This window comes from Wyeomyia smithii, chromosome 2 (genome assembly GCF_029784165.1).
Source record: "Wyeomyia smithii strain HCP4-BCI-WySm-NY-G18 chromosome 2, ASM2978416v1, whole genome shotgun sequence".
NCBI lineage: Eukaryota > Metazoa > Arthropoda > Insecta > Diptera > Culicidae > Wyeomyia > Wyeomyia smithii.
The window spans coordinates 12,346,735-12,370,322 of NC_073695.1; the positions used below are offsets into that span (position 1 = coordinate 12,346,735).

The 23,588-nt window shown below is 37.7% G+C and overlaps 1 protein-coding gene across 1 annotated transcript in view; it reads right to left on the minus strand.

The window, feature by feature from the left end:
- The window catches only part of LOC129720961 (ecdysone-induced protein 74EF-like), a 307,590-nt gene extending 284,851 nt beyond the window's left edge, over positions 1 to 22,739 (minus strand). The window contains exon 1 of the mRNA XM_055672930.1: positions 21,196 to 22,739. The gene's annotated coding sequence lies outside the window, so the exon portion shown is untranslated. The remainder of the gene's footprint in view (positions 1 to 21,195) is intronic.
- Positions 22,740 to 23,588: the final 849 nt, after the last annotated feature.

Below are 23,588 nucleotides of genomic sequence, written 5' to 3' on the forward strand. Positions count from 1 at the left end.
ACAAACGTAACAGAAAAATGACTAAATTTCTGAATGCGCGTTCAAAATTATAGCGCGTGAAATCATGAACTTTTCACAAATTCCGAAAATCATGAAAATTCCTCAAAAATCGCGTATATTTCAAAAAAAAACGTGTAAATTCCACAAGCTCCCAAAAATTTAAAAAACCGCGTGGTAAAATCCACGCGAATTCAAAAAATCGTCATAAAAATCACGTAAACCACAATATACGCGTAGATTCCAAAATATCCATAAACACTTTGAAAACCATGGAAATTTCAAAATTCGACTCATACAAAGTCACGGGTATTCCGAAATTGGCGTAGAACAAAAAAAAATCCGCTTAAATTCCAAAATTCACGTGAATCTTGAAATCCACAAAAATTTTCTTGTCCCTATTAAAACCGCGAATTCCGCCTGAGTTCTGAAATTAACGTAAAAACCTACGCGAGATTCCTGAATTCCTAAATCTCCGTAAAAATAACAAGTATAATTCGAAATCCAGAATAAAAACTTAATGAAAAAAAAAACAAAAAATCTACGTAAACAACACTTGAATCACAAAATTCGCGTGAAATAGTCTCCAGTAAATTGCGCTATCAATAATATGAATTTTCCTATGAACCCAATCAAACTCTGTGGGAGTATATCTTATTATTCATCAGTAAAAAATTTACCTTTAATGGTGCTATTGTATCGATTTGAAAACAGTTTTTAGATCCACAAAGTTAGTTTTGCTGACAACCAATTATCGAGGTTAAGAGAAATCCATCAACAAACCATCACGAAGACGACGAAGAGCGGAGAACCTCTGGTGGCCATAGCAATTTTTTTTTTTTTTTAAGGCGGGATTTGTTAGTAGCTTAAGTATTTATGATAAATATTAGTAAATAATGAGTATGTGTGTCCAATCACAAATGGTGACTTCTCAACACTGTTAGAAATTTGTAATTTTAATTGTTAGGATTTGTTTGCTTTCGCAATTAGGGCTTATCATTCGTAGGGATTTAAACCTACTTGTCAGAAAAGGGGAAGTAAACTTACAACTAACTTAATTGCTAACTTATTGGCTATAAAGAGAGCTTATCGTAGCAATTGAGGATTGCAACGATTTTTGTCGAAAATTGTTAATAATTTTATTTGACATAGCTTCTAATGGTTCAACACCAGTAAGTCTATGTAATTCGAGTGTACCAAACCAAGGAGGACGCTTCAAAATCATTTTCAGAATTTTATTCTGAATCCTTTGGAGCGTTTTCTTCCTTGTTGAACAGCAACTTGACCAGATCGGTACAGCATAAAGCATTGCTGGTCTAAAAATTTGTTTGTAAATCAAAAGTTTGTTCTTTAAACAAAGTTTAGAATTCCTGTTAATAAGAGGATATAAACATCTCGTATATTTGATGCACTTGGCTTGTATACTCTCAATGTGCTCTTTGAAAATAAGTTTTTTATCATAAATTAGTCCCAAGTACTTAACCTTGTCGGACCAACTTAAAATAACCCCATTCATCTTGACAACGTGATTATTGTTTGGCTTGAGGAAAGAAGCCCTAGGCTTATGAGGAAAAATTATCATTTGAGTTTTAGAAGCATTGGGAGAGATTTTCCACTTTTGCAAGTAGGAAGAAAAAATATCTAAACTTTTCTGTAATCGACTGCATATGACACGAAGGCTTTTTCCTTTAACGGAAATGCTTGTGTCATCGCAGAACAATGACTTTGTGCATCCTGGAGGCAAATCAGGAAGATCTGAAGTGAATATGTTGTACAGGACTGGACCCAAGACTGAACCTTGAGGTACACCTGCTCTGACAGGAAATCTATCAGATTTTGAATTCTGATAGACAACCTGCAGAGTTCGATCAGTAAGATAATTTTTTAAAATTTTGATTAGGAAAATTGGAAAATTAAAAGTTTGCAATTTCGCAATCAAACCTTTATGCCAAACACTGTCGAATGCTTTTTCTATGTCTAAAAGAGCAGCTCCAGTGGAATAACCTTCAGATTTGTTAGCTCGTATCATATTAGTAACTCTGAGCAATTGATGAGTTGTGGAATGCCCATGGCGAAATCCAAACTGTTCATTTGCAAAAATTGAATTTTCGTTGATGTGTGACATCATTCTGTTAAGAATAACTCTCTCAAACAGTTTACTTATTGAAGAAAGCAAACTGATTGGTCGATAACTTGAAACTTCTGCTGGGTTCTTATCCGGTTTTAAAATTGGAGTAATTTTTGCATTTTTCCATAATTTGGGAAAATATGCAATTTTGAAGCAGCAATTGAAAATTTTTACTAAAAATTCCATTGTGCTCTCAGGGAGATGTTTGATTAGTATATTAAAGATTCCATCGTCACCAGGTGCTTTCATATTTTTGAAATTTTTAATAATTGATTTAATCTCATTCAAGTTAGTTTCAATTATTTCTGCAGGTAAAAAAATCTGGGAAGAAATTAAATCAAATTGACGTGTGACTTCATTTTCAATTGGACTCACAAAATTCCAATTTGAGTTATGAACACTCTCAAACTGCTGAGCAAGTCTTTGAGCCTTTCGTTCATTGGATACAAGAAAACGTTCACCATCTTTTAAAACTGGAATAGGCTTTGAAGGTTTCTTAAGAATCTTCGACAGCTTCCAAAATGGTTTTGAATATGGTTTCAATTTTTCAACTTTAGTCTCAAAATTTTGATTTCTCAGAAGAGTAAATCTATGTTTAATCTCTTTCTGTAAATCTTTATAAATAGTTTTAAAAACAGGGTCACGAGAACGTTGATATTGACGTCTGCGGACATTTTTCAAACGAATTAGAAGTTGAAGATTTTCGTCAATTATTGATGAATCAAATTTCACTTGAGCCTTTGGAACAGAATAATTCCTGGCATCAACAATTGCACATTTTAATGCTTCCAAAGCGGAATCAATATTCACTTCGTTTTGCAAATCAAGCTCATTATTGAAATTTCTCTCAATATGAGTTTTGTATCTTTCCCAATTAGCCTTGTTATAATTAAAAACAGAGCTTAAAACTGGGTTTAAAACTGATTCATGTGATAAAGAAAAAGTTATTGGAAGATGGTCAGAATCAAAGTCAGCATGTGTGATCAAATCACTACATACATGACTTTGATCTGTTAGCACCAAATCAATTGTTGAAGGGTTTCTTACAGAAGAAAAGCATGTAGGACTATTCGGAGACAAAATAGAATAGTAGCCTGAAGAACAATCATTGAATAAAATTTTGCCATTGGAATTACTTTGAGAATTATTCCATGAACGATGTTTAGCGTTAAAATCGCCGATTATGAAAAATTTCGAACGATTTCTGGTGAGTTTTTGTAAATCACCTTTAAAATAATTTTTGTGCTCGCGTGTGCATTGAAATGGTAAATATGCTGCGGCAATAAATAAAATCCCAAGTTCAGTTTGAACTTCAATTCCCAAAGTTTCAATAACTTTCGTCTCAAGATGGGGAAGAGCACGATGTTTGATTCGGCGATGAATAACAATTGCAACTCCACCGCCGGAACCCTGAATCCTATCATATCTATGAACCACGTAATTGGGATCATATTTTAATTTTATGTTAGGTTTCAAAAATGTTTCAGTAATAATTGCAATATGCACATTATTTACTGTTAAAAAATTAAAAAGCTCATTCTCATTGGCCTTCAATGAGCGAGCATTCCAATTTAATATTTTAATTGTTTTATTTAAAATCATTGCTAAATTTTAAATTAGAATTTGAATGGCTTCAAACATTGATTTTGCCTGCAACATGGCGTTCATAAGATCGAACATTGCCTGTTGCAAAAAAGAAAGTTTACCTGCCGTAATAGGCCCCAGGCAGTTGACATTAGAAAAAATATTTTCGGCAGCAATATTAGCTGGAGTAATAGGTGTACAATTATTTTCTAGCGTGTTTTGCTTACCCATATTAACGGTCATTTTCGAACTACCAACACTAGGCGGTATAATGTTCGAACTACCTGTAACCTGTGCATAAGTTAAACGGGTATGCAAAGGAGTAGGTAAACTATGCGTCACTGGTACGCTTGGAGAATTTTGTTTTGAAGTTGGTTTTAATTGAGAAATTGAATTTTGTTTACCTTGCCTTGCCTTAACAATTGCTAATCGGACTGGGCATTGATAAAAATTTGACATATGGTTGCCGTTACAATTCGCACAGCGAAAATTTTTACTCTCTTTCACAGGACATGTGTCCTTTTTGTGAGAAGAGTCTCCACAATTAAGACATTTTTGGTCCATGTTACAGAATTTGGAACCATGGCCATAACGTTGGCAAGTACGGCATTGGGTGATATGCTTTTCACCTCCGCCATACTTCCTATAAATTTCCCACTTTACACGCACATTATACAATGCATGTGCTTTTTCAAAAAATTTTAAGTTGTTAACCTCATTGCGGTTAAAATGAATTAAATAATTAACAAGGGAAATTCCAGTTCTCTGACTGTTTTCGCCTCGTGATTTTTGTTTCATTAGAATTACTTGGGTAGGGGCTATGCCAAGTAATTCTGTTAAAGTAAGTTTGATCTCATCAACGGTTTGATCGTTGGTGAGACCTTTCAAGACAACCTTGAACGGCTTGGCGTTCTTGGTGTCATATGTAAAAAATTTGTACATCTTGTCAGTTAAATACTGAACAAGACGATCACGACCCTTTACTGAGTCGGCTAATAAGCGGCATTCACCTCTACGCCCAATTTGATAGGTAACTTTAACGTCAGAAACAAACGTTGAAAGTTCCTTTTTGAATATATTAAATTCAGAAGAAATAGTTACCACAATAGGTGGAACTTTCTCCTTTTTTAAAGATTTTATATTTTGTATAGTTTAATTATTGGTAACTTCCATTTCACCAGCTTCTTGCTCAGGCAAAATATCAAAAGGATTGTCACTACAGACACTCGATGTGTCAGAAAGAGATGCCTCCCTTTTCCTCCCCGCAGCGATGCGAGGTTTCTTTTTCCGTCCAGCCATTTCAGGTGATACGAAAAAAGTTAAAACAAATGTTAAATTTAAAAGTAGGTAGTCTTGAGAAAGACTGATGGGAAATAACTTTCAGGTAGTCTTTAAAAGACACACTGACAAAACACAAACTTTGAAGCTATAGGCAGTCAAAGACCAGTCCACAAGCAACCGAAAAAACGTCTGATCTGTAGGACAGTTCAAGACGCACTGATCAACAAACCATCTAAAATATCTTTTGAACTACGAGCAATTTTTTTTTTTAAATTAAATCTAAAACTAAAACTAGCATAGGAATAAACATCTGCCACAAATTAGTTTAAATTAACTTCCATTCGTGAGTTTAGTCATTTTCCTGTAGATTTATATTTGGGCTGATGCTTAGGTTCAGGTTGTATTTTAGTTCAAGTTGCGATTGTTGCGAAGGATAGTGGAGTTGTGGAGGGGGTTGACGGTAAGATTTTATAGGAATTTACAGCCATGCAGATGAAAAGATTTATAAAATTCTAAATTCAATCTAAACGGTGACATCCCTGGTTATGATTAATAATGAGTTTGAAGTCAAGAATTTGATTATGAATGAGGTTACGTTTCCAGTTATAGATGTGGTTACAATTTTAGAATAACATTTCTGGTTGTAGTTTCGAGCAAAGTTTAATGATAAAGATTTTTCTTTTGAACAATACATGAACACACCAAAGTCTAGTGCCGATTCTGAAGTTCAGTTCATCCTCAAATTATCCTTGTGTTAAACTTATTACATACTTGTGTACAGAATCATATACCAACGCTGCGGCTTGGTTTTCTAAAATTATTAGATTTAAAATGAATACTTATCAATAAATGTCAAAGAAAACAATTTCGCATGAAATACAACGGAAGTTATTCTATTTTTGCGAGGAACTTCAATTTCATCGATGCCATTGCTATTCGCAGTGAACTCTAAGCCACTAAGCTAGCCTTCTAAGCTCATACAAAGTTGCTCGATACGAAGCAAAAAACTCACCAGGCTCACGCAAGGAAGTGATCGTTTAAAATTCCCTCGTGACCACCGCCAAACGGCGACTTGTGGCTGAACTTGACAAACCCCTCGAGCGTGGGTCACGAACACACCAAAAACCGGTTCGCCAACACTATACAAACAAGCAAAGCGCGAGCCGCGCGTCTGTGCAGCATCCTTGCACTATGACCGCCAAATTTGCCAATGCAGTGCCAGTGGGAGCGATCGTTTCGGCCGCTACCGACTCTCGTCGTAACTATATTGACAGTTTTAATTGAGCGTGACGTGTGCGTTCGTGGATAGACTGCCGTGAGTGCCGTGTGAGTTTGTGTGTGCGTCCGAATCGAACATCACATAAGTTAGATGCGTTCGGTTCGCCGTTCAATAGCTAGAGCAGCTCGATCGAACTTCGCGTTGTGCGCGATTGCATGACAGGCGACGGCGACGGTGGAGCGCGGTGGAGGTAGGATTTTCATTCAACAAACGAACAAGCTATAGCTATAGCCCACTAAGGTCAAGTGGTATCCTTGTGCGAATCAGCGCCAACATTCAACGGGCGGAGAGAGAGAAAGAGATAGCAGGACACAACGAGACAAAATAAGAAAAAGAAGCTTTTGCACAAGGTAACAAATTAATGGCGATTTGGCTGTGGTTCGATTCGATTAATAGCTCATGCATTTTGGCTGATCGCGGGGATTTTTTTTTTCGGGGTACTAGAAATGAGCTCGCGATCACGAAACAAACATTAGTAACTAAGACTCACTATTTATCATCATACGGCCAGAGTGGGATGATTCGTGAGTAGTAAGAACTTATAATTACTTCCTATTAAGGTACAATTTCGCTGAGTATTAGGCGAAAAGGCACACAAGTGATCTGTAAGAAAAAAGTTAAAGTATGTTAAATACCAAAAAAGGCCTGAATAATTTCCAAAAGAGCATGAATAAAAATTTATTTTTTTATAATCAAACCTCAAGACATTGTGAGCACTGTCCAACTGTCCTAAGTTGTAGACTTTCTAGACGTAAGAAAGTTTAACTAAACAGTGTAATATTACCGAGCAAAAAACCTGTCGCTAACATGAGCCGCAAACATAAACATCATCCAGGGGTCGTAGGTTCGTGCGCGAAATGCACATTTCATATGGACACTTTCATTTGGACCTGTTGGGTTTCGTGGGAAGGAGACCCGGGCAGCGGGCACCAGACGAGGTTCGTTATTTTGGTTTCGCACATGTCACGTTGTTTTTATAGCGTAGTGGTCTTACAGACAAGCGAGACTCACAAAAGAAAACACGGCGAGCGTAAAACCAGTGCAGCGGAATTGATGATTAGATTTGTTTAGAGTACACTTGGGGAATGATATGACTTTTACTACTTTTCGCAAGCTTGCAAAACGTGACTGGACGATATAAACACACCAGCACAGGATACGCCCAGCCGACCGACGGCGGCTATGCCAGACATGAATAGTTTTGAGTACTCTGATTTACTACGCTAGTAGTATGATACTAACGAATACTGCACGAGCAATCCACGATCCATTGAATAAAAATTCTAAAATGGCACCAGCTAGAACAGCCTCGACAGCTTATTTACGATAAAATAGTTCCGTGTGGAATTTCGTGGCGAGCCGGTGGGAGAAATACATTTTAAACGCTGGTAGCATTCGAACTTCCCGGAACACGAGCGGTACTAAAGTAGTAGCAATTATGCAAGTTTTGTTTCGGTTGGCAGGTTTGAATTGCAACCAGGTCGGCGCTGTAAGTCACGTCCAGCGATAGACACGCTCAAAGAATGATTGAATTTTAAGCACGTTCCGAGTTTTTGGCAGTTTTAAACAAACAAAACGGCTTCCACGTGAAATTCATTAACGTGGGATAAATTGCAGGTATCACAAACAGTGGAACTTCTGCGTTGCAAAACATTATTATAAATGCATGCCGAACTGCACAAAACAATTTTAGATTGTTGAAAAAAACTACTACTAGAAGAGAAATCCCCTTTTGCCTGCAGACGGGGCTGTTGGAACAGTTGCGTTCAGTTTGACCTCGAGCGACAGAGATAAGATTTGTACGTTTACACAAATGTTTCACGTACGAATATAGCACATTCAGTTTCGGCAGGTGAAATAAGCATCCACCACGTTCTAGAAAGGCAAATATGTTCAACAACTTAGCGAACCACGACAGCAGCGGCCCCGAAGAAACTGCGTAACCCCCGACCCTGGCTGTGGTGGGTGTCGGTCAGCACGTGGTGCACCTTGGAGGCTAGTTGAATTGGTAATAAACCTTCAAGATTTTATAATTTTCAAATTAAAACTCGTACCGCACAGCGGACGAACCGATAATTTCAGAGCCACACTGTCCGCGTTCGCTACCGGCCGAAACCGGTGAGAAAAGCTTTTCAAGGCTCCAAAAGAGTACCATCCGATCCGATGACTGAGGTCTTGGATTTTCCACTCACCTTCTACGAGTTGTTCATTGTTTTTTGGTGGTCATCGTAAGTCAGGTGTGAACCACAAACTCGAAGGAAGTTTCTGGTAGTACTTACAACTTAATTCGTTAAATGCGGGAAATGAAACTGACTTTTAAACTGTAATCGAACGCAAAACAACATAACGGCCGCCATTGAAGTCATGACGCATCCGTCGCGGTCTGCTGGTGGTCTGAGAACAGCATTGATGCCGGCGGCTATAATGTTGATAAATTACTGCTATTCAAGGGTGATGCTATTTCAGTTCAACTTTGGCCTGCGATGATGGTGATTGTAATAAGTATACAATCACAAAGACTGATTGTTTTTGAAATCCTATCGGAAATTGCCACACCATAGGAGAACGCGCCCTCGAGCTGCTCCACTCAGATTCTATTGAAATTTGAAATCTGTGAAAGCTTTAGCCCCTACAAGACTTTTCTGTTCCATAAGAGCTCATAGTGAAGTCGGTTTGTTTTGCAGTTGAGGTTGAATTTAAAAAAAAAAATACGTCATAGCTGTTAGCATGAGTCACGTACAATCAACGTGATATTATCATCACCCTGGTTAAATTTAATGACTGCCTGCGAAAATGCTGCAACAACTCTTGAGGTTTTGTTTTTCTAGAGCAACAACACACAGGAACATGACTTCTTGTGATAGCTCAAGTAAATATAAATCCCTAATAATTAAAATCTGTAGTAAATGAATACGAATAAAAAAAGCAAAACAGTTTCAATTGTTATACCTTTTTTCACAGAACTTGACTGTTTTGTTTTGTTTAACTTCACAAAAAGCTAAATCTTTCTTTTAAACCGCTTTTGGTTTGGTTTTCTTTACATGAAATAACCTCTTCAGATCAAATAAGCCCACAAAAGATTTTACTATTAATTTTAGAACAGTACTTAATAGTTTTTATTACTTTTTTTTTATTACAAAGCATGCAATGATTCGTTCAATTGATGTTTATGCTTAAAATTGTATTCGACGACCATAAACCAAGATGGACGGACCACTTGCTCAATCAAATATACGACCAATGACCAAAATTCTTCAATACAGTGGAATTTCGAACGACTGCAAACAATTTTTTCGTGGGTAAAACTTTAAAACTATTTAATTTTTGTTTCGTATCATTAGGAGACTGTTATCCGGTAAATTAGCTTCAATTGACGAAATTCTTTGAGCAGAATAGCGCATATTCTTCTCTAGTTCGTCTTCTATTCTTTCATCAAGTTCAACTGTATCATTTCCTAAAATCATTCTTACAATAAAGATCATTACATTTTGTTGTATACTCGCTTATATTTTGTGATTGGTTCCGTAGTTTTGAGGACGGTAATATTAATTTTCGATGTTGGAAGGCGTTCGACGACGCAGAATTGGAGAGATTGGTCGATGCGGAGTCATTTTCTAAGTGGATGCATATTTTTTCAAAATTAGGCGGCATTGTTTATAAAACAAAAACTGCGCATCTTATAACGGGTGACAACTAAAATTTAGGATTTTTCAGGTTCCCCGACTCAAGAACAAACACACACTCAAAGAGAAATAAGATTATTTATATGTAAGTTCTCTCTCCTCTTTAAGCCAGTATTTGTTGGCTTCGGTTATGCATCCTTAGTTCTGATTAAAATGGCGTCAAAGCAAGAAACATTGCGCGAGCGCATTGTAAAATTCTGAATGAAAACTGCAAAAAACTTGGCAAAAGGTTTACTATAAACCATTCTAATAGCTAAAATCTTACGGTTCCTACTGTCTATAAATCCCTCAACAATAATTCGTCAGAAAATTAGTGGAAGACCGGTCCAAGTAATGGACAGAAAATACTTCATTCTTCTTATCTGAATCATGGTTCAAGGGCAATAAGAAGTGTTCCGGCATCATGGAAAGGCTTCATCGGAAAACCGATTACGGAGCTTTCTCAAATATTCATCTTTAAAAAAAAAAAAATAAATATTATTCCTAAACCTTTTATCTTACAACATTAAAAAAAAGATGTGCTATAAATGCTCTAGAAGTTGGAAAGTATATTTAGGGGATGAGTACCAGTTATGGCAATACCTAAAAAAAGTACCAATTATGGCATGAACCAGTTATGGTCCATGGAATTTACATAAAGTATTGCCATAACAGGCACCATTGCGCTTATGTAATATAGCCATAACTGGTATACTTGCCATAACTGACTCATCTACCCTAGGACTTTAGTTTTTTTTCGATTGTAGCCAATTTTCATAGAATGACTTTTGTTTTATTCATAGTATCGAAGTGCTATTGTATTTTCCTACAACAGTAAGTGGCTAATTTTACGTTAGGTTTAAAAGATTGCGTGAAATAGTATAAAAAATATACTTGATTTCAAATAACTCAACAAGTTAGTAACTTACTTTGGCGAAGTTAGTATAAACCTGAATAGGTGCTGGGGGCTCGGAGCAAATATTTTCGTGGGGCCCTATTTCCTTAAAGGTAAGAAAATTTCAAATTATGAAACGACTTTACGCTGGTGACGAGCAAAAAAAGGTCTTCACTCTGTCTTAACGTTTGGTAAGTCTGGACCAGGTCTCGGGCGGAGCATTTGCCTCCGTTGCCCCCTTAAATCTGGGCCTGGACTGGATATAGGTATATTTTAAAGCTTCACATTTTCTCTTTCCAAAAACGGTATTTTGACCGTAACTTGAAATCTGGGAAGGTTTGGTTTGCAAGGTTGGCTTGATGGTTTGATTCTTAAACAACATTCGTTAGTGCCGCTAGAAGAAGTTTTTAATCTTCTGATTTATACAGGCTCGGAAACTACCGAACCGATCGACGTGAAAATTTGAATGTAGAGGTTTCAGGGGCCGAGAAAGGTTCTTATGATGGTTTGAGACCCCTCCCTCTTCTGGAAGGGAGGGGTTCCATACAAATGAAACACAAATTTCTGCTTATCACGAGAGCTAACCAACTAAATGGAACCAAATTTGGCAAGTGAATGTTTTTAGGTGCAACAAACATGTCCGTAATGTTTCAACACCCTTCAACACCCTTCAACACCCTTCTCCTACCAATTCGAAATCCAAGATGGCGACTTCCGGTTCCAGAAAAACAGCGGCAAATGACCAGATATCACCCAATATGGGTATTTTCGGAGTTGTTATGATGCACTGAAGCTACAAATCGACCTCAGACATTTTGAATTGTAATATGAGTGAGTGTTTCTTTAACCAGAATGACGCTCAGAGGCCAAAAACTGTCTCCTTATGCCATTTTGAAATCCAAGATGGCGACTTCCGGTTTCTGAAAAACAGCCGAAAATGACCAAATAACACCCAATATGGGTGTTTCTTAAACCAGATTGAGGCTCAGGGGCTAGAAATTGTCTCCAAATGCCTTTTTAAAATCCAAGATGGCGACTTACGGTTTCTGAAAAATAGCCTGAAGTGACCAAATACCACCCAATATGAGTATCACCGGATCCAGAATGATGCAAGGAGCTAAAAATTGACCTCAGACACCAGTTTGAATTGTAAAATGGCAACTTCTGGGAAACTGCCGAAAATAACCGAATACTACTACGTATGGATAAGTCCGTAATCGAAATGATGTTACGAAGCCAAGCATTGACCCTAGACACCATTTTAAATTCAAAGATGACCATTTTCAGTTTCTCGAGAACAGCGAAAATAACTGAATTGCACCCAATATATTTTCGGAATAGAGGTGATGTACAAAAGCCAAAAGTCGAGAATGTTGTAATTCCAATAAACCAATCATTTCAAATGATATAAACAAATCGCAAGGAATCAATGAATTTGAAATGTGTAAAATTATAAAATTAAACACTAGAATAGGCGGGACGAAGTTTGCCGGGTCAGCTAGTATTATATATAACACTGGTTGACAAAAGCGAAATAAATGTTGTCCTAAAGCTCAGAATAGTTACCCTAATAATATTACAGGTAGGGTAATTGCTCGCCGGGTTTGCCACTTCTACCGTGGCTTGTAAAAAAACTCATTTAAGTCTCTGAAAAAGTTTTCTGCACTTTCTGCATTTTTTCCAGTTTCAGCAGGTTTGAGCAAAACCTGTGTAATTCTTTTCTTTTTTTTGGTTTCACTTTTCACTGTCTTAGAATTATTGGTGCCGTAAAACGGGTCATAGTCATTTGAGTAGCATCCATGAATTACGTAACGTCCATAGGGAAGAGAGGGGTATCCTTGAGCATTTCGATTTGGTACATAGGAGTTGGGGGGAGGCAAGATCAGCGTTACATAACAAAAAATCTCTGTAGAGACTTCCCCAAAACGAGCGTTTTTATAAGCCAAATTCTTTTACAGCGTTATTTAATTTTTGTGTGGGTTGGTGTTGGCGTTATGTTTAGTTACATATAGGAGGTGGGGGTCCAAAATTTGGGTTTTCTTTGCGTTACGTAATTTATGGATGTCGCCTTGATCACTTCATTTCTGTTTTCAATTTGTGAGAAAGCGCCCTCGTATTGTTAGGGAAGGAATTGGTATAAGTGCTTCTAGTTATTGAGTGTTCCCAAGAATAATATACAAATTGAAAATAAATCTAAAGATTTTCATTATTGTTTTCGTATTTGTTTCCAAAAAAGCTATTCTAAGTCTTGATTAGCTCAACAGTTTATTATATACTTTCTTTGTAACGACAACCCACGACGTTATCTACCCTGCAACGTTGGATTATTGGGCGAGTCACATTAATAACTAGATTTTGTTAAATTTCCTACAAGAACAAATTTTGTACATTTCCGAACTTGATATTTACGGTAGGTAAACAACACAATTTGACTTGAAGGATGATTTCTAATGTAATTTAAATAAGAAATGCTTTTAATTAACTGCTACCGTTTTAGAGATATTTTAAGAAAAGTTTTTTATTTTCCATTGTTTTCATATTTCATACACTCTGTTTACTTATTTCTCGTGTTGTACCACCATAACCTTCAAAGTTTCAAAATGGAGTTTAATTTCCAGAAATTTCTTCAGATACTTTTTTATAACTCAATCACTTCTGGAATAACTTCAGGAACATGACGATGAACAGTTGTGTTGATTAACCCCAATGCTAGTGCCCAGTGCCGCTTTTGGACGGCCTTCAGTTACACCTCTAAAAAGCTTCAATCAATACTTGAAAAATGTTATCAAGGATTCATAGTGATTTTTTCGAAGCCCATCTAAAATGGGCACTAGAAGGTTAAGCTCTTCAAGACACTATTTCGATTGTATTTTTATCTGGTCTGGTAAATCAAATATCATTCAATTGATTCAGTAGTTGATATTTTTATATTTTGTGAGGAAGTATTTGAACATGTTAGTGTACCATTAAATTCTACTTTTTAAAATGCTTTGGTACATGGTAGTGCAAAACGAAAAACGTGTCGAAAAAGAATGTAATACACTAAGGTCGCTTTTTACGCAGGTTTTTTACGCGGCTTTTTTTACGCGGATTCCGGAATTTACGCGGTTTTTTTTACGCGGCATGTATCCCCCGGGTAAAAGGCGACTTTAGTGTATAAGAAAAAATAAAAAGGAATATTTTTCTAAATTATCTCGAAAGCGGCTCAACTGGAAGATATGTGAATAAAAGCATTTCTGATTTGAATTACATTATATGTGCAGTCAAAATGTAAAGTTAACATACATAAAATTGAATTGAATTTCGAAAGAAATTAAATTACACTGGTCGACGAAAGCGAAAAAAAAAATGCTGCCCTTAGGCTTAAAATAGTTGCCCTGAAAGGTGCTTGTTAAGCATTACTGTGGAATTTGGTGCCTCTAGCCATTGTCAAAACGCATCAACTGACGCCAAAGTGTCACATGTTAATGGCTCGCTCGTTCGGTTCGTCGCTTCAACGTTAGTTTGTTTACGAGAAAACTCATTGAAGTCTCTGAAAAAATGTTGGTGGCTAGGGGCACTAAAATTCACAGCAATGATTAAAAAGATAAAATCATTCATTTTTTACTAGTTTGAGTTTTATGATCATTCCTATATTCCCTAATGTTCAAAATCAGTTTAAACATCAAATGACGCTTGGTTTTGTTCATCTTCATCATGAAGATTTTCACATCGTCCACAAAAAGGAGCCGTAATATAGCAGCGACGTTGCTGATGAAGAGTGAAAACAAAAGTGGGACAAGATTGCTTCCTTGCGGCACTCTAGAAGGAATCATTGGACCCAATACTAGCACATACAGATCTGCCAGTCGGGTACGACCAGGGTTACCATCTATAAAACACGATAGAGCCCCGGTTTTTTTTAGTTTCGTAGAATGTCATGATTACAGACACTCGCGTTCGCGGCAAAAAAAAAAAAATAGATGAAATTTCGCGAGTAGCATAAAGTATTGCAAACTCGCGGTAGTTTCGCAGAAGCCTTATTTTGGTGTTGGCAATCGCTAAATATTCTTTTGCCAACCGTAAAAGCTCAAAAATATGTCTGCGATTCAAATACATACCAAATGCAATACCAAGCCGACGCACAGTGGTACGAGAGCTCAAAAACGTGAACCCCATTTGCTCTCCAAATAATAGTTTTATTGATATACTATCTTCCGTAGATATTTAGTATATAAAAAATCTCAAATCATGTCAAAAAATTTTAGTTCGAAACTCAACCACTAGTGGCGCTGCAAAATCTAACTTTTTAGCCTTACACTTTAGAGAAATGGTGTCTTCAGCAAAGTTATAGATAAAGCTATTACAAAAAACTTTGTCGAAGACACTTTTCTTCTAACTCTTCTTGTTTTAACGTTTCTTATTAGACTTGTCTTTAAAATTAGTTTTTCTCGAATATACAAAAAACTGTATCATCAATGTTCAACATATATTCGTATATCATTAAAACACACAACTTTGTAGAAGACGCAAAATAGATAGCTTCCACACAAACTAAGTTATTGCCAAAAAATGTTAAAAAAGCATCATTTTTTGTACACACCAAGAACACAAAAAAGCAAAAACTAGCAGACGAAACCTGCATGGAATGAAATATTATCATAATCACTCTACGAAATCACTTTGATCGTTTGTCCCTTTTAGTATCTTTATTGCCTGATATGAAATTCAGAAAGACAGTTCATAGAGCAATTGCACGGCGAATATGTCATAACTTTAACTAGTAATAGCATTGGACAAATTCACGCAAAGAATCGATCTCACTGTATCGATCTTTTTTTAGTACTGTAAATTTAGTAGGCATTTCCTAGTCCCTAATGGCCTATTGGCTATCCGAGAAGGCACAAGAAAGCCGGGACAAAGTCATCAAGAGATATGGTAAACTTGCTGAAATATTTGAGAACGAAAAATAATAATTACCTTCATAGATACAGATTAGACTACAACAAAAAGTTTTCTAGAACAGCTTTAAATGTTGGTTTACTACACCGTTTTCTGGTATCAACAGATCCACTCATAAGCAGTTTGCGAGACAAGCCACCTAATGAGCTCTGCGGTGATACAAAATACAGGCTAGATGTTAATTAGGAGGATAATGCTAATTCTGATGGGGATGATTTTTCAACTTTATTTCTTTATACATTTATTTTAGCAAAATTATTACATAAAAATATAATTTAATTATTAGAAAAATGCAATAGATGATACAAAATTTTTAATTTGGAAAAGGTATGCAGTGGTCAGTAACCTGGCCAACGCTTTGACGTGTATTGCGGGTTTCGTCTGCTAGTTTTTGCTATTTTGTGCTCTTGGTGTGTACAAAATATGATGCTTTTTCAATATTCTTTGGCAATAACTCGATTTGTGTGAAAACTATCTATTTCGTGTCTTCTACAAAGTTGTGTGTTTTAATGATATACGAATATATGTTGAACATTATTACCTTCTAAATGTTACAGTTTTTTGTGTATTCAAGAAAAACTAATTTGAAAGACAAGTCTAATAAGGAACGTTATATATCCAAAACAAGAAGAGTTAGAAGAAAAGTGTCTTCGACAAAGTTTTTTGTAATAACTTTATCTATAACTTTGCTGAAGACACCATTTCTCAAAAGTGTAAGGCTAAAAAGTTAGATTTTGCAGCGCCACTAGCGGTTGAGTTTCGAACTAAAATATTTTGTTATGATTTGAGCCTTTTTATATACAAAATATCTACGGAAGATAGTATATCAATAAAACCATTATTTGGAGAGCAAATGAATTAAGTTCACGTTTTTGAGCTCTCGTACCACTGTGCGACGTTCGGGTATTTTAAAAAAATCCTTGCTTGTACTTAGTTCATCTTGAAACAACAATTTTATGGCTGCACACTCTATCATGCAGGTCACCAATCGCCACAATATTCACTCACAGAAGATCTAGTAACCGAGCCGTCCGAAGACAATTCAACGCAGGCTGACAAAATCGTGGTAAAAGAAAGCAGCAGTACTGCATAGAAAAAGACGCCCATTGCGTCCGGATTAACGGGAAGCATATGTCGACCAATGGCTCTTTAGGTCCCGCATACTAAAAATAGATAAATTTCCCAATCTTTTGACCGGCTAAAATCCAAAATCGGTCAAACGAAAATGTTAGAAGCATTTCATTTGAGTGGGTACCCGGGCTTGATTATTATGAAACGTCACCATTGTTATCTTATTATCGGAAAGGACAGAGAATTCTTTCGACGATATAACTGAGAGAGCACATACAGTCTTTTCGCTTTTTGGTTTTATATGAGGATAAGAGAGACCGAAATAATACTGCACTAAAAGTAGGTATGAATAGTGTAAATGTAATGAAATTTAAAGTGTAAAACACGTCCTTCCAACGGTCCAGGTCGAGGATCTTTTCGAACTGGAAATTTTGTAGACACACCACTTGGGCACGGTGTATCGTTATACTTATCCTACAACATGCAAAATGTGCCGAAAACAATATCGATAACGAATTCTCTCAACTAATCTAGTTGATCGAGACCGCATTAGCCCCTCAGTTGAATGCATAAATGAATTTTGTGAAACCGTATTTTCAATATCTTGCAGATTCATTCAATTGAAGTACACCATCACTAAATTGAAGAACACAGAGTTAATACCAGTCAAACCCATGTTGTAAGGGGCCACACCTTTTTCAAATTATATCATTTTCCCAGTTTCATATGCCTTAACATGCCATAAACCTCGTTTCATGATGACAAACAGTAGAGCTGGACCTGTGGATCAATCTCATTAACGCAAAAAAATAGCACGAAGTATCGAGCTGTGGGTTTTTTGTAAGTGTAACCTACTGTAAGTTATCAAAAATAATGAAATGCGGAAATCTGAATTAAGGTAAAAATAACAACACACTGTTTAGTAAAACTTCGCAACTTTGCAGAGATAAATGCAAATTGATACAAAAGAACACTTCCATTGTAAACCGTTCTGAAATTGCTAGAAACGAATATTTATAGTTCTGATAAGATTTTGTGTTTATTTTCGCCTATAGGATACATGACTTTTTCGGAATTTGAACAATTTTGACTCCAGCGTTATTTTTGAATAGATAATGGTTTAGCAGGAAATTTTTGAAAAAATGCAGTTTAAAATTCTTGCCTTTTACTGAAATATTATCAATGGACGAGTTGTTGAAAATAGAGTTCCAAACTCGAAAAAATTTACTCTGGGTAAACTTTACGTTTTGACTGCAAATGTCAATTTTCGCAATTGTCTTGAAAATATCTCTGGAAGATTTCATTTAGTTTTTCATTTCAGATTTCATTTTGTTTTTCGATATAACAGATGCATTTTCTGCATGTTTGTCGTATTGTATCACCAGGACTTTGAAGTTTTCAAAATAGAATTTAATATCCGAAAATTTGTTCAGATTCAGAACACATAAAAGATTCAATGATTCTACTGTTTCTAGAAGAAAAATAACACGCCGGCGAATAAGTGATTGGTACAGAAGACCACAATAGTCTGTACAATAACGCAAAACTGGTTCCAAGAACCCAATTATATAATTCTTTTGTACTTCAGGTAGCAGCGTGCTTCTATTTAACGACGATTTTATAATGAAAATCCCATGGAACCGCAGAGAACAGCAAAATTCCCTAACTATTAATATTTTGCTTATTTCCTAGTTTTTCTTTTTTTTCAATGCAGTGGATATAATCCACATTCGATATTATTTTGCTGCGAAATTTGTTGCTTGATTATGTTGAAAGCAAAAACTGTGGATAATCTCATCCAGCTTTCCACGAGTGGTAATGGCGGACAGTGCACGCAGCCCATTTTGACGTTTTCTGTAGGTCATTGGATTTTCAATCGCAGTAACGGAGTAGAAAATATAACAACGTCGTAATGTAGCGTAGCAATTTCAACAATTATTATTTAAATTTCGTCGTGTGCATGCGTGGATCAAAATAAACAAAACTGTTTATCAAAGTTGCTATCCCTAGTAACAATTTTCGTTTTATCAAAGTTTTATAGCGCCTAATACAGCCAAAACAGCGCTATAAAACTTTGATAAAACTAGTTTTGTTACTTGGGATGCTACGTTGCAAAATTTTCATGTTTTTCACTCCGCTACTGCGATTGAAAGTTCTCTGACCTACAGAAAACGTCAAAATGGGCTGCTTGCACTGTCCGCCATTACCGCTCGTGGAAAGCGGGATACTTTTCCTGATGGAATGAAAGATAAATAAAAAACAGTAATCTTCTAAAATCTTACTACCAAAGAAATGAGCATGAAAAAAAACTTTTCCAACGCAAAAATCGCTTAGCGTGGTTTTGTGAAGTCGTTTCATTCGCTAAAGCTCTGCTTGAATAATCAGAATTGCCCCAATAGGTGAGAGCTTTAAACCTTTAAACACGCTGGCGCTCACAACACGGAACTGGTAGAATTAGAATATAATTCAGAAACTTATCGCGGCCTGACCGAACGGTTATGAACATTTGGCCCAGTTTTATACCCTTGTTTTATGATTTTTCTAGCTTTTGAACAAATATTGAAAAACATAGACAATTTTTATTAATTATGTGAAAATCTTGTTGGTCGGAATAGCAACTAAATTTTGATTGCGATTGCTTTGGCATTTTATCAATCAACTTAGAATTCTGTCTTGTTCGATATGCATATTGCATTTTTTTAAATTTTTGAGCTATGAGTGCATGAAGCTTTGCCAGTTTTTATACTCAGTAGGTATCTTAACTTGAATACAAAACAAAAGTTTATCAGGGCGAAGCACAGTGTCCTCTCGCGTATGCGTCGGTGAGAGGGAATAAAGCGGTCGTATATAATGCTCCGATGTAAACGTGTCTTCGGCCTTGGTGAGCTTTGCTCATCTAAGGATTATCGGTGTATTGTGATTTCCGTGATGTACCAAATCATTATTTCGGAGACTGTATGCCCGTTGGTTCTTTTTTAGCACGTTACGATTCAGAGTATGTTTCGTTCGTTCGATAAATATTGTATTGTAAACAAACCCTGCATGGATGCCAGATCTATTCCTGTTTTGCCGGTTCCCTTTTTTTTTCTTTTCAATAAAGCGGGTGTTTTGGGTTTTTCGTCATACCAGTGGTCGGCACGCTCTTGTTTGCTTTCGGAAAAGGCAGTTCAGTTTCGCGCGCGGTATTTTGACTGCGCTCAGTGTGACTATCTTAATACAGCGCTCTATTGGTTATTTGAGCTGGTACCAGTAGTTTGTGTAGCTTGCGTTCGGCGTGCGGTTGATGTGTTTTACGAAATCCATTCGTTTCTAGGTAAATTTGAATTAAGTTCACGGCATTAATAGCGAAGTTTGGTGTGATACAGACTGTTAACGATTGGTAGGTTGCCGAAGATAACTAGATCGTGGCGCGGTTCTATTTATATCGTCTCTTGGTGGCCGGTTGCCCAGAGATCGAGAAGTAACCATGTCGTGCGCGAATTCGTGTAGAAAAGATCGCACCATCAACCTCGATGGATCCAGATCAATTCCTTTCCACTAACACTAATTCCTTCCTTTGATACTTGTGTATGATGCAGAGGATTCCTCGGTCTCTAGTAGCAACAAGTATTAAACTAACACTCCCGATATCCCTTCCTCTATTGATCTGCATTGGGCGTGGCCAGCTTCGTTATTGACCAGTGAAAAGAAAGATCACCAGGAATTGTACACTGAGAATGGCTTGCTACTCCTAGGCACCATTTTGACGGTTCTTTGTGCAATTTAAGCTGATTCTGGTCAATCGCGGGCAACACACGGGCGATCAAATATGCTATGCTGGAAGCTGATTACCTAACGCATTACATGAAATCGTGAAAAATTACATGTTTTCATTCCCATTTTGCGCTTCGCGTTTCACTCGCCATGTTCCTCTGTTTGCTCGGACAAATCTTACCGAGCAATCAATGTCACCAAAACACTCACCGACACGCACGTATAGACAGAATCCCGCACAAAAAAAAAGAGTAAATCCTGCGAAAAAAATGCGTGCCCTTCAGTGCCAGTGTGAGAATAACTAAGCGAAGACAAGTTAGTTTATTATTGTTTCTGTCATCGATCATTTGGAAGAAGTGATGACTTTACGAGAGTTTTCTGGGTTGGTTTTCTTTTTGTTATTTTTATGCTCTAATGTAACAGTGCAAAGATTAACATGATAGGACATTCTGAACAATTTTAAAATGATGACATAATCTAAATGAATTCTAAACCATTTCACGGCCCGCAATGGAAAGCGGTCGTGTCGCTGCACAGAAAGGACACTAATCATCGTGTAAACCCGTATTCACGAAACCGATTAATATGCGATTAAATTCCTCACCTTGACAATCAGCATTGGTGACACGGCGCGCGAAGAGGTACACACAAGTGTGTTTGTATATACGGGCGTCGTCTACTAATGACACCGCCCGCTTCAACGGCAAACAGTAGATATCCTCCTAGCCGATCCGGAACAGATGAGTTCGACTGCTAATCCAAGAGCTGTGTGTCCGCGTTCCTTCGACTTTCAGGGCGCAGTTTTCGCACTTTGTCAAGTATGTCACCGTTACGGTTGTTTTCTGCTCGATGTCACGACTTTTCACACTGTCTTCACACTGTACTCACTTTTTTTATAGTGGCTGTTGTTGTTGTTGTTGTTGTTGCTTTCAAACGCTCACCTTCGGACGGCAAATTACCGCTAATTTTACACTCCTTTAACACTTCACACAATCACTTTTGCCCACGGCGGATGTGTTTAATCCACTTTTACAATCTCTAACGCGTGATCTCTTTTCGCGTATGTGCACACGATTGCTAGTGTGCGTGTGTGTAACACTTTCAATTTTTTTCTCCAAAGATCATCGATATCGGATGATAATTTTTGCTCTCCTTGGCGGCAACGACAGGCGATTTTCCATTCAAAGAGGATGCAATTGAATGTGCACTTATCACTTTGTGGGGGGTTTTCCTGTTGCTTTTTTATCACTTTTGTTTTTTTCTACCACCGGTATTCCACTTGTACTCAAGCACTGAACTTAATTTTTGGAGATTTTCTCCCACCTCTCTCCTCACTCCGCGCTGAGTGCAGCTCGATATCGTGATAATAATCCTCTTATTGTTGGTCAGAAAATGTAGGCAATACTTGGTGTTTAACTCACAGATTCATTTTCAATCACTTTCCATCTCTATTGACGAGGTTTGTATCTCTCTCTTTTTTTTTTTTTTTTGTTTCTTAGTTACTTCTTGTGTTATTCCGCACACTGCAGCCTTGAGGCCTTCGTTTTGGCTTCTTTTTTCTACGCAGAAAACGAGTGCTCTAAAAATCACTTTCTAAATCAGCGCTAGCTGCGATCGACGCGTGTGTTGAAGTTTGAAACGGAATGGAGCGAAACAATCCGGAAAATTTTCACTTTCGTTCAGCACACACCTCGCGCCTGGGGTAAAAGACCACACCATTTGTCAATGAACTCAGGGGTCCTTGTCCCCACCCCATTCGGTGAATCCTTTTTGTCTCATTGCGATGCAGCTGCAACTAAACTGTTTCAATTCCGACCGAATTCCTGCGTTCGTCGAACCTACGCAATCACACTTCAGGGGGTCCAAATCCAGGGAGCGGATCCCCTGAAATAAACTGCTACGCGCAAACCCAAGGTCAGTGAAGTGGTTGTGCCGTACCACCGAAACACAAATTGTCGCGCCAATCGAAACGAAAATAAAAGAAACCCGAAACCGAAATTCAACCGAAAGCGATAGAAACTTAAAATGAAATGAAAATCAGGAAAAAAAACACTAATTAAATTGTGTTTCCCGCGAAATTGTCCGCAGAACCCGACGACGGAAAGGACGACCGAATTAAAATCACAATCAGCGCACGTCAACACGAATCAAAAGTCACAAATTGACTGAGCGCGAGCGGCTCGAGCTGCCCATCGGGTGGCGAACGATGTGGCGTGGCGCTGCTAGGCGGAGAGGCAACCCGAAACCCGACTCCGAATGAACCGAAATGAACTCCCCCCGATGAACAGCAACAAGCACGCTGGCAGGCGGACACGATTGCCACCCGAACGTCACCGAATAAACGCGGATAAGATGAAAATAGCACGATCGCTTTTCGCGCCACCACATGATAAACTGGTTCGCTGTCGTGCTTCCTTGCCTCTGTTCTCTGCTCCGTTAGCAGCATATAAGGACCTTCAACAGGGTCCACCGCTGGAAAATAAAATAATAGAAAAACTGGCAGTAAAGCTTCGGAAAAGTTGTTGAACTTTCACGTTTCTCCGACGAGCAGGAAAGGCTACCCACACTCCCTTTACCGGAGCCGGAGCAGGATTGGGGTGGCGATGATGGTGCGATCTGTGTAATACTGAACACACGGTGGAAGGTGGGCTGGGTGGGTGGTGCAACGCACAGAGCAGCGGTCGCGTTCATGCGGGCTGCCTTGAGCAGATGATGACTTGAAAACTTGACCCACTTTGAATGCAAGCGAGACTCACCAACAACTGGCTGCCCCGAGAGCGGATAGCGTGAGTGAGTGACTGAGTTTTATTGAACAATACGCGTGCCCTCGCCTTTTGAGCATGTATGGGTGAGTGTGTATAGACGCGCAAAAATCGCATGCTCTAGCATTATGCATGTTTATGGGTTGTAACACGCCATCATAATAAAATGTGCAGCAAGTTGGCGACGTCATCGATCATCGGCGTCGGCAGTGATAACCCTTCGCTGCCGCCGACA